The sequence below is a fragment of the Mastigoproctus giganteus genome, chromosome 7 (assembly GCF_048544385.1).
Source record: "Mastigoproctus giganteus isolate SK-2022 chromosome 7, ASM4854438v1, whole genome shotgun sequence".
Taxonomy (NCBI): domain Eukaryota; kingdom Metazoa; phylum Arthropoda; class Arachnida; order Uropygi; family Thelyphonidae; genus Mastigoproctus; species Mastigoproctus giganteus.
This window is the reverse complement of record NC_143581.1, coordinates 15,762,394-15,774,348: the sequence shown is the minus strand read 5'-3', so window position 1 is coordinate 15,774,348 and position 11,955 is coordinate 15,762,394. Positions and strand designations below refer to the sequence as shown.

The 11,955-nt window shown below is 40.2% G+C and overlaps 2 non-coding genes across 2 annotated transcripts; both read right to left on the bottom strand.

The window, feature by feature from the left end:
* Window positions 1-2,804: 2,804 nt before the first annotated feature.
* Window positions 2,805-2,876, bottom strand: TRNAE-CUC (transfer RNA glutamic acid (anticodon CUC)). The gene has a single exon. It is a non-coding gene; the product is annotated as a tRNA-Glu (tRNA).
* Window positions 2,877-5,417: 2,541 nt separating this feature from the next.
* TRNAE-UUC (transfer RNA glutamic acid (anticodon UUC)) lies at window positions 5,418-5,489 on the bottom strand. The gene has a single exon. It is a non-coding gene; the product is annotated as a tRNA-Glu (tRNA).
* Between the last annotated feature and the right edge of the window lie 6,466 nt (window positions 5,490-11,955).

Below are 11,955 nucleotides of genomic sequence, written 5' to 3'. Positions count from 1 at the left end.
AGAGGAAGAATCCCATCAGCATTGAGCATGCTCAAACCATTCAAGGCTTTATACACCTCTATCAGATCACCTAGCTGGTGCCTAGTCTCCAGACACTGTAATTTGCAAAACTTAAGCCTTTCTTCGTAAGAGCACCCCTTTGTTCCATTCACTAATCTTGTTGCCCTTCTCTGTACTCGTTCCAGCAGCTCTACATCCTTCTTAAAATGAGGCCTCCAGACCTGTATACAGTACTCTAGGTGTGGTCTGACCATTGCCTTATACAAGGGAATAATCACCTCCTTATCCCTGCTAGAAAAATTCCTATATATCATTGACAATACACCATGAGCTACTCTTGCAGCCCGTCTGCACGGCTCAGAGAACTTCATATCTGCCTGCACAACCATCCCCAGGTCCCTTTCATTCTCTACCACTGTCAGTGTAGTACCACAGAGTTGATACGTTGCTCTGGGGTTGCTGGTTCCCATGTGTAGTACTTTACATTTGTCAATGTTAAACTTCATTTGCAACCTCTCAGCCCATCTGCTCAACCTTTCCAGATCCTGTTGCAGCAGCATAGTGTCAGTAGTGTCCTTGACAACATTGCCAACCTTCGTGTCGTCTGCAAACTTCGTCATTAAGCTTGATATACCATCATCAATATCATTTATGAATACAGAAAACAATAATGGACCCAACACTGAGCCCTGAGGGACTCCACTAATAACATTAGTCCACGACGAGCAGTGTCCATTGATTACCACTCTCTGTCTTCTCCCCCTCAGCCACCCCTTTATCCACAGCAGCAATTTGCCTCCAATGTCACACTGCTCCAATCTGTGCAGCAGTCTTCCATGTGCAACAGTATCAAAAGTCTTTCTAAGACCCAAGTATATAATATCAAAGTTATTCCCTGCATCCAGTTCCTTTGTGACTGCATCATTGTATCCAATCAAATTGGTCAGGCAAGACTTCCCCTTAACAAAACCATGCTGTGTCCGAGCTATAACTGAAGTCTTGTCTAAATGATCCTGCAGTGCTTCTTTAACCAGTGCCTCCATTAATTTTCCTGGAACAGAAGTTAAGCTCACAGGTCTATAATTACTTGTGTCAGCCTTTGATCCTCCTTTGTGAATTGGGGTCACATTTGCACATCTCCAGTCTGTGGGTACCTCCCCTGAGTCCAAGGAAGCTCTCATAATTATGGCTAAGGGTTTGCTTACTTCCTCTGCTGCCTCCTTTAATATAACTGGATAGATCCCATCCACCCCGGGTGCCTTTCTTGTGTTTATCTTCTACAATTTCTCCTCCACTTTACTCTCAGTTATTACAAGATTCTCTAGCTTACTGCTAGAGTTGAATACACCTCTGGCTTTCCCCTCGCTAAATAACTCCTCATGTGTGAATGTCGATGCAAAATATTCATTTAGTTTGTTAGCTACCTGAGCAGGATCATCAACAGTTGACCCATCGATATCAAGTGGTTCAATCTGATTCATCCCCTTCCTTCTAGAGTTTACATAAGTAAAGAACTCTTTGCTGTTTTTCTTTGCATCCTTTGCCAAGGATTTCTCGTAATCTGCCGTCGCCTGCCTAACCTCCTTTGCAACTTGGTTACAGATCAACTTGTATCTATCATAGGCTTCTGTGTCACGTGTTAATTTGTATGTATCCCATGCATGTTTCTTCTTTGCCATATGCCTCATCAGTTCATCTGACATCCATTTAGGCCTAAACCTTGAACAATATTTCTTGGTTGGTATGTAAAGCCTAGTACGCTTCCAAGATAAGTTCTTTGAGTGCTTCCCATTTTGCATTTGCTGTTGTTAACATCATCAGTTGATCTCTCTGTATAGAATTTAAATACTGTCTCAGTTCATCGTAGTCGCCTTTACGAAAGCAATACCCCTTCCCTTTACCCCTAATGGTAGTTACCTCTTTGAGTAAATCCCACTTCAGCACACTGTGATCACTGCCACCTAGTGGTTCATTTATCTGCAGATTCTTAATGCATGAAGAATCACTGCTGATAATCAAATCAAGAGTATTACTCCCTCTAGTTGCCGCCCGAACATGCTGATGTAGAAAACAATCATCCAATAAATCCACAAAAGCCCTGCTAGTGTGTGAGTAAGCAGCCCCCAAATTCCAGTCAATATCTGGGAAATTAAAATCTCCCATTATAAGACTCTCTGATTTACTGGCCCACTCTATTTCCCTGTACAGTTCCTTATTATACTCATCAGAGTCATTAGGCCTATAGCACACTCCTACTCTCAATTTTGATCTCCCAATGCTTATGTCACACCAAACTGACTCGACACTGCACTGTCCAGCGATGTCGACTGGCTTCACTTCCTTGGTTTTTATGTGTTTCTTAACTAATAGCCCTCCTCCCTTCCTATCCTGTCTATCCTTTCTGTAGACGTTGTACTCCCCAAATTGCAGTTCTGCATCCCTTATATCTGTGTGACACCACGTCTCTGAAATCCCCACAATATCTGCCTTTGATGTTTTGAGCAATACCTCAAATTCATCAAATTTATTTACTAAACTCCTAGCATTGGTGTACACGCAAGTATACATGCACCTATTTCTATTCTTAGCTACCCTAACACAACCCATGTGTTTATTTGTACCGCAATGATTCCCAGCAGTCTCTGAAATATCCTGCATCTTGTTTTTCGGCCTTCTGCTCATTCCAAATGAAAATTGAACTCTTTTCTTTTGAATATGCACAAGAGATTTATGATTCTGGTGCCTTTTTTTCCATTGATTTTTAAAACCAAGTATGATTTTGAATAAGAGAAAAAAATCTTTTCTTCCCATGCCGGGAATCGAACCCGGGCCTCCTGGGTGAGAACCAGGTATCCTAACCACTAGACCACATGGGATGATGAAAAAATTATCTTCTACAGTGCACTAATATGTAAATATGCACCAGTGTACGATTATTAAAACAAATTTCCTCTACTCATTATTTTAGCATATTGCATCTTTGCAGAAAAATACTTCATTTCAAATGCAACTGGAGAGATGCCTATAATTCAAAACGTTTGTATGAAATTTTAATGCTTTCTGTTCTGTTCAATGGAACAATTTGGACTGGCATCCACAGAGAAAGAGGCGCACCTTGTTCTTAAATTTTACCAAACAAGCGATGGAGATACAGCAACCTTAGCATATTTATTTTACTAATTCGTTACGTTTCAGTAGTACTTTTTCGCAACACGACAGCCTGCGAACGACTTACGATATGCAACGGTCATGTAAAGAGTAGTAGTCACAGTTGTCAGGTGACACGGCACGTAACACCTTAGTCCTGTGTGCTTTTACATACGTGTGTGTATGATTTGTGTGATATGTGAGTTCATATGTGAATGTGTTTAAATGTATATGAGTGTTAGCATGTAGCCGCGTCAGTATGTTTCTCTGTATGTATGGATGTACTTAAATGTAGGTATGAGCGAATGTAAGTACTGTATTAACATACACTGGTGGTCAAAGAAAGTGTATCACCTAAGAATTTCATAATTCTAACTATTTGGTTTTTTGCGATGGTATGTTGCATTAATGGCTAACATCACAAATAGAAATATAAACAAAAGATATTTATTAATAGTTAAGGCAAAGCTAAGTAATATTTGACAAGTGCTCTCAAAATATTCCAAAATGAGCATTTGCAACTTTTGTACAACAGTTTTGCTAAACACGACAATTATGGCTGAAATGTTATCAGAAGCCCTCAATTTGCTCCAGTTTATCATTTTAAATGGAAAACAAAATGAAAAGTTCACCAGGTGCAAACTAATATTTAGATGAACAGCCTCTGGCCCTGATGACAGCAGCACACCGTCCAGGGATTGACAAGATAAATTTCTGAAGATAATCAACTGATAGTTCGTGGTTCCAAACATGAATTATGAAGTCCACAAAGGGTCTTTGGTTTCTTTCTGGCAATGGCAGATTCCACACGGTGCCAACAGTTCTCTATAGGATTCAGGTCCCGGCTGTTTCCTGGCCAGCTAACAGTTGTAATGGACCGTTTTTCCAACCATTTTTTCACCTGTAACAAATGTAAACACACTACTGTTGAACCTCTAATGCAGAAATGAAGCTAAAGTAACTACAAAAGTGCCTGCCTAAACTTTTCGCCCGATGACAAGGAGCAGAGTCGTTCTGAAAGATGCACTGGCAGGTTTAAATGGTCTCTAATGGTTGAATTTTCCTTCCAATATAGCCAGGTATCCATTGGCATTTACGGAACCTTTTATAAACTGCAGGTGACCTACTCCGAAATGCACCCTCATATCATTGGGTAGGGAATTTCACTGTAGACACCATACAGTGTGGATTCTTCACCACGTCTACGGCGAATCGTTTGTCTGCCATCAGAGCCATGCAGGTTGAATTTCTTCTCATCCGAGAAAATAACTGACTTCCACTGCTCGGGGGTCCATTTGACATGCTCCTTACACCAAATTAATCAGGCCTGTTCAATCTCAGTCCACACTGGTGATGAAAGTTGGTGTTCATCTAGAACCAGGAGAAGAAGGTGGAATCAGGATGGCACACAAATCTAACGTCTTGCTGGTCGGTTCTTGAGGCAATGAGGTCAAAGTGCACCACGAATTTCTGTCTAGGGTGAAAAGTATTACTGCTGCTTACTTCGTTTTGACACGTTTCAATGAGAATGTGAAGCGAAGACTATCTTAAAAAATGGCAGGAAGCCTGGATCATGCACCATGACAATATGCCCAGTCACACAGCAATGGCAGTTCAGAAGTTCATGGGTACTAAAACAATCACAGCCTTAAAATTGAACTCTTTACTTTTGAATATGCACCAAGCAAATCAAGGAAACTAAGACCTCACGGTCTTAGTTTCCTTGATTTTTAAAACCAAGTGAGATTTGAAAAAAATTTAAATTCCCATTCCGGGAACTGAAAAATGCAAGAATTTTTTAGGGAAACTACACTAGTATTTATAGCGTGCATCAGTGTAAGATTACTAAATGAAATATTCTCTACTCCTGCAGCAACCTCCCTACTCCCCCGAACTTGCACCTTTTGACTTCTGGCTATTCCCAAATCTGAAAATGGAACATCGAGGTCGTCGGTTCGATACAGTGGATGAAAAGGCCAAAGCAGCCTTATGTACGCTCAAAAAACATGAATTCAAAATATCAGTTAGTTTAAATATCAAAAGAATGTTTCAAAGTTTGGAAGACAGATGGAGCAAGCGTGCGTGCAATAAATGGTTGTGTCAATACTATTACAAAAAGTCACACGGATGTCAATTCAACTACCCAAATATATTTTTACATTTCGTAAATGCACTTTTTTATTTGTACTTATTCATTCCATATTTGAATTCAATATTTTTTTCAAAACCACAGTAAAGCACGAAAAAATTGGAGAGGGAAAAAAATATAATTCCCATGCCGGGAATCGAACCCGGGCCTCCTGGGTGAAAGCCAGGTATCCTAACCACTAGACAACATGGGAGGATGGAGTCATATGTTTCTGTAACAGCACTAGTATATTACATTGTAGAAGAAAGGATTGCTATAAAATGGCAGAATGAGAGACATTTATATGAACTCTTTTACTTTTATGTCCTGAATCCATCGCTGCAGTGGATCCCACATGTTATGATACACGTGTATATTTATAAAAACTACAGGATTTCATTGATTTATGTTTAATTTCTCCCTTTTCACAGAATTGCAAAAAACATAATAGTAGTTACTCTTGATCTGGGATGCCCGCTCCTTATATCTAAAGCTTTTAAAAATATCGGCTAGTGCCCCAGACCAGTGGCTAAATGAGTGTTTCAAGTGTTCATTAACTTTTTTTTTATCATCTATGAGTAAAAAATGCACTTCGTTTTGATGTTGGGGCGTGGAGTATAACCTCTTCGATTCCGACCAGGAACGGCCCTTACTTCAGACTACCTATAATCATCATGGTAGAGAAACTCAAAATTTGAGGAAAGTTTTACTACCTTCAAAGAATGGCACGAATCTATAACAATAACTGTGAAAATCTTGTTTCGGTTATTCTTTCATCTTTTTGTCCACGGAAAGAGTTACAACTCTGAATACTCAGCCCCTCCTTTCGAAGGAACCAGGATTTCAAAATGAAAGAGCTCCAAATCCCTTCAAAGGCGAACTGCCCCTCAATTGTAGGACCAACTATGTCTGTGTCATGGTTTTATGCAGTCAGTGTACCTGTGAAATCCGTTTCTTTGTGAAACGTATTTCACGGATTCAAACAACAGATCAACTTCAAGGTTAATGAAAATTCAACTCTTTTCATTTGAATATGCACAACAGATTTAACCACCCAGCAATGAATGTCATAGTTCTAATGCAGTCATTGATTTATTGAGAGAAGAAGTATGTTTTCCATGTTCCTCATTTGTTCAGCACCAGTTTCACCTGTGAAGAAGTTCTTAGTGAAACGGATTTCACAGGTACATCAACTTCAAGGTTAATGAATTCAACTCTTTTTCTTTTGAATATGTACAACGAATTTAAAATGCTTATGGTCTTAGTTCCATTGATTTTTAACACCAAATACAGTTTAAAAAAAAAAAAAAAAACAATTACTTTCCCATGCCGGGAATCGAACACGGGCTTATTGGGTGAGAGCGAGGTATCCCAACCACTAGAGAACATGGGATGACAGAAGAACCTTTAAACTACACTGCTATGCACAGTGCAGAATTACATTATTTTAGCGTATTGCGTCCTTGCAGAAAAAACACAACTTGAGAAATGCCTATAATTCAAAGAGTTTATATGAAATTTTAATGCTTTCTGTTCTGCTGAATGGAATAATTTCGATTGACGTCCTCTGAGAAACGCTATAAAATGGCACTGAAGGAGACAGCAAAGCTACCAGCTGCTTCCAAGAGTGGTATTTACAATGTACACACAAGAAAAACACGCTTTTCTTGCATCAACATTAATTTTAAAATTTTCTACCAATGACTGAAGTGTATTCGACGATCAGACGCAATCAGCTTGCCAACTTTTCTACTGACGTCATGCCACCCACTTTTTGAGGCATGTCATGAAACTAGCTGCAGCTGGTCTGGTCAGTGTGGGATAATAAAACTAAATTCACAGTGCTATCTTCCCTCTCCCACATAAGGCGCCCTGACCCTATGACTTTTTTCTCCCTATAAAAGGTTTTTAAAAAATTTAGATTTCCAATGCCGGGAATCGAACCTGGACCCTAGTTGAAAACAAGGTATCCTAGCCACATGAGAGAATATAAGAATTTTCACTAGGATTTATAGCTTGCGTCAGTGTAAGATTACTAAACGAAATATTCTGTACTCCTGCAGCATACTTCTTACTCCCCCGATCTTGCACCATCTGACTTCTGGCTGTTTCTCAAACTGAAACATCGATGTTGGCGTTTCGATACAAGGGACAACATAAAAGAAAACGAAAAAAAAAGGGCCTATGTACACTCAAAAAATATGATTTTAAAATATCAAAAGAATGTTTCCAAACTTGGAAAACCGAGAAGCAAGCTTTTGTGCGATAAATGATTGAGCCAACACTATTAAAAAAAAAAAAAAAAGTCTGACTGGGGTCACAGGGAGTATCAATTCAACTATCCAAGTGTCTTTTTCTTCTTCAAGAGGGCTGTTTCCATTTACAATGGGTTTTTGGTCAGTTAAAATTTTTGGTCAGTGAAACCTCGGGCTGTCGTGCAGTCCCGTACTCCATCCATCCATCCATGTCCTCCTAGATCTTCCTCTTCTCCGTCTTCCTGGAGGTATCTATTCCAGGATAGCCTTTGGATATCTGGTTTCTTGCATCCGTTTTACATGTCAATACCATGTTAAACGCTTTTCTTTGATAGTATCAATAATATTCTTTTTCGCTTCCATTTTCTCTCTTATGATTTCATTCCGTTTTCTATCTCTTCCAGAAGTTCTTGCTGAGCGTCTCCAAAAATTTATTTCTGTGGAGAGCAATTTGTTTTCCCCTCGCCTATTCAACGTCCAGGTATCCTAACCACTAGACCACATGGGAAAGTACAACCAGATTTTTGGGGACTGTTCTAGTATAATATTTTTAAAAGAAATAGTCTATCAGTCTATGTTAATTGTAACTGTGCTAAATATTTTGGCATGTTTGCAAAAGTTTTTTTGGCCACTCCGAGCTTATTTATGAAAACGTGCAAACAGGACACAAAAGAGTCCCCGATCTCACATATCGAAACCAAAAGTACTTATAATAACAAAGAAGAATAGTGTGTATCGTGGTACCCAAAATAAAGTTCATCTGAACATTGATCATATTTCGCCTTCTTTTGAGCTACAGCCATTTTTATGTTCCAGCGACTCTCTGCTTACGATTACAGTTAATGCTCACAATGACCACCATGTGCCTAAATAAGCCTGCCAAGCACATTGTCGATCACCTCACTCGCTCAAAAGTTTCAGGTATCCACTGGATTTGCTGGTGCTGATGGGTCTACCGCCATGAAACTCGTTTTTATTTTTTTTTTTTTTATTTTTTTTTTTTTATGTGAACCCCAAACACGAGAGGTATTAGAACCTATAGTACTTAGTACCGTGCTTGGGTTGGAGGTTGAGAAGACGAAAGAAGATATTTGTTGACATTGGACTTGAACTTCTGTAGATTGTAATTTTCAGGAAATACGTATGAAGGAAGGTTGTTCCAGAAAACGGCAGTTGAATGAATAAATGAGGAAGATGAAAAGTTGGTTCTGTGGGTTTGAAGTTGGACAGTAAATGGATGTTGGCTGGTGGCGGCACGTGTTCGGACTGTTTTGAAAGAGAGAGCGGGAATTATAGAAGCCAATTCAGAAGAACAGTGCCCATGGAAATATCTGTAGAAGAGGCATGCAGCAGAAACAGTACGCCTATGAGAAAGCGAGTGGAGAGACTCTGTTAGAGATGAATCATTAATTAACCTAACTGCCCTCTTCTGAATGGAATCAAGAAGCCTGAGAGAGGTTTTGGGGGCACCACCCCAAATGTGGGAACAATATTCCATGGCAGGGCGGATTTGCGATTTATACAGAGTGAGCAGCTGTTTGGAAGAAAAGTAACGCCGAGAGCGAAAGAGAAAACCAAGTTTTTTAGATGCAGAGGAAGCAATATTTGTAATGTGCTTGTGCCAAGAGAGATTAGAAGTCAGGGTAATCCCCAAAAGAGATATATCCTTTTGCCTAGAAATTGGAGTGTCACTAAAGATAAGCATAGGAGCAGAAGAATCCTTTTTGCGAGATATAAGACAAGACTGAGTTTTAGAAGGGTTGAAATCAACTAAGTTGTCTTTGCCCCACTGGAGAATTACCTGAAGATCGGCATTTAAAGAATTGGTAGCAGATTTTCGAGAAGTTGAAGCTGATTGAGCAGGGCAAGGTTTCTCAAAATGGAAAGTTGAATGCAATGTGCTATCATCGGCAAAACTATGGATAGGATTTCCAGTCAATGGAAGAAGGTCATTGATATACAAGAGGAAAAGAGTGGGGGAAAGAACTGAACCTTGGGGGACACCGGCATTAGTGGAGAAGTTAGAAGACAGAGAGCCATCTACCATCACCCTCAGTGAGCGATCAGAGAGAAAACTGGATAACCAATTACTAAAAACAGTTGGCAAACCATAAGATGGAAGCTTGTTTAGAAGACCTTTATGCCAAACACGATCGAAAGCCTTTGAGATGTCAAGAGCAACTGCTTGTGTTTCACCGAACCTTTCCATTGAAGTAGTCCATAAATGGGTAACATAAGCCAGAATATCACCAGTGGATCGACACCGACGGAATCCATACTGGCGATCGTTGATCAGACGGAAGGTTTCTAGGTAGTTTAAGAGTTGGTGGTTAATTGATTTCTCCATTACTTTAGAAAGAGTAGAAGTAATTGCAATGGGACGATAATTGGATGGGAGGGATTTGTCACCCTTTTTAGGAACTGGCTGGATATGAGCAAATTTCCAAGCAGAAGGAAAAACACCTTTGGAATAAGAAAGTGAAAAAAGGCGGCAAAGAATAGGAGTAAGTTCAGGAGCACAGATTTTGAGAACAAGTGGAGAAAAACCATCAGGACCTGGAGCTTTCTTAGCATCAAGATTCATCAAAATCCTTCTGATATCCTTTTGACGGAAGACCACAGGAGGCATTGAATGGACCGTGTTGGGAATGGTGGGAGGTGTTTTACCAAGTTCATTAATACATGAGCTGGTAGAAAAATGGGATGCTAGCAGGTCAGCTTTATCCTTGGCTGAAGTGACAACAGAACCATCTGGTTTGGACAGAGGTGGAAGCAGAGATGGGCAAAAGTTGCGGCCAATAGCTTTGGCAAGAGACCAGAATGCTCGGCTACCATTAGGGCAAGAAGCAAGTTTTCTACTCTTAGCCTGTTCAAACTCAAGTTTGGACTGATTAATAACTGCTTTACAATTGTTGCGAGCTTTGGTGTAGGCAGAAAATGAAACTGAAGAATTAGAAACAAGCCAATTACGATATGCAACATTCTTCTCTTGAACAGCCTTAGCACATTTATTGGAAAACCAAGGTTTAGATAAAGGACGAGATTTTAAAGTGGAGTGTGGGATAAAGGATTCCATTCCTGCAAGAATAATTTCACTGACACGATCTGAGCAAACGTTGACATCAGGAGTTTTGAAACAGTAATCCGACCAAGGAAAAGAAGAAAAGAAGTCTCGCAGGTCATCCCATTTTGCATTCTTGTAATGCCAAACAACACGAGGTTGGGAATAGCCATGAGATAAAGGTTCCATTGGAGAAGAGACAATCACCAAGTTGTGATCTGAAGTGCCTAAAGGACCTCTCACTTCGACCGTGTACTTAGAAGGGTTGTTTGTGAGAAAAAGATCAAGCGTATTGGCTGTATGATTCGGATTGTCCGGTATTCTTGTAGGTAAATGAACAATCTGTGCTAGGTCATTAGTAATTGCAAAAGCCTCAGCATCTCGACCTGCTGGGTCGGTGTGACTAGAAAACGGAAGCCAGCTGGAGTTGTGCACATTAAAATCACCAAGGAAAATTACCTCACTGTTAGGAAAGTTGGACTGGAGAAAGTCAAGTTGCAACGAGAGGAAGTCAAAGAGCTCCAAGTAATTAGTGGAGTTGGGAGAACGGTAGAGACAACAGATGAATTTGACACAATGAGGTAGAGAGATTTTAAGCCAGAGAAGATCAAAGAGAGGAGATTCCAAATTGCCAAGTCTCTGACAGGGAATATCAGAACGGACATATGCACAAGTACCACCTTTGAGGCGAAAGGAATCATACAGCGAATAATTTGGGCATCTGAGATGAACAGTAGTTGAATCAACCGATAACTGAGATTCTGTCAGAAAAAGTACATGGGGTTTGGCAGACTGCAAGTGGAAATGAACATCGTTGAGATTAGAATTGAGACCACGTATATTTGTGAAATGAATTAGGAAATCCTTGGGAGGTTTAGATCTTTTCGCAGATAAGCTTGTTCTATTAGTTTGACAATTCATGGTGTATTCAATAGTAAGAAAAAGTGGGTGGGACATGCTGTATGAAGTAATGAAATTTTTGGATATGGCGTACATGTGGGAAGAATATACCCAGATCCTTGACATAACGTGGCCTCGACAATGCTCCCCGCATACACACTACTCGGACTCCCTCCAGTCACTATCTGGCAGAGTAGAGGTAGCAAGATTATACACTAGCTGATCCGGAAGCCTCCTAGAGAGTTACCAATAGGTTCGGTCCGGTGTACTAACTAGCGGCCGGCCTGCGAAAACCGTTTTAGAGCTGTACCCTCGAAATGTAAGGAATATTGGATCTCGCCACAACGTTCATCATAACCTCAAAAGTCATCAATCATACTGCATGATGGAAGAGATAGGGAAGGGTTGACCGGAACTTAGCTCTAGAGACTAAACATGGGTTCCACCACTTCAAGCCTCCAATA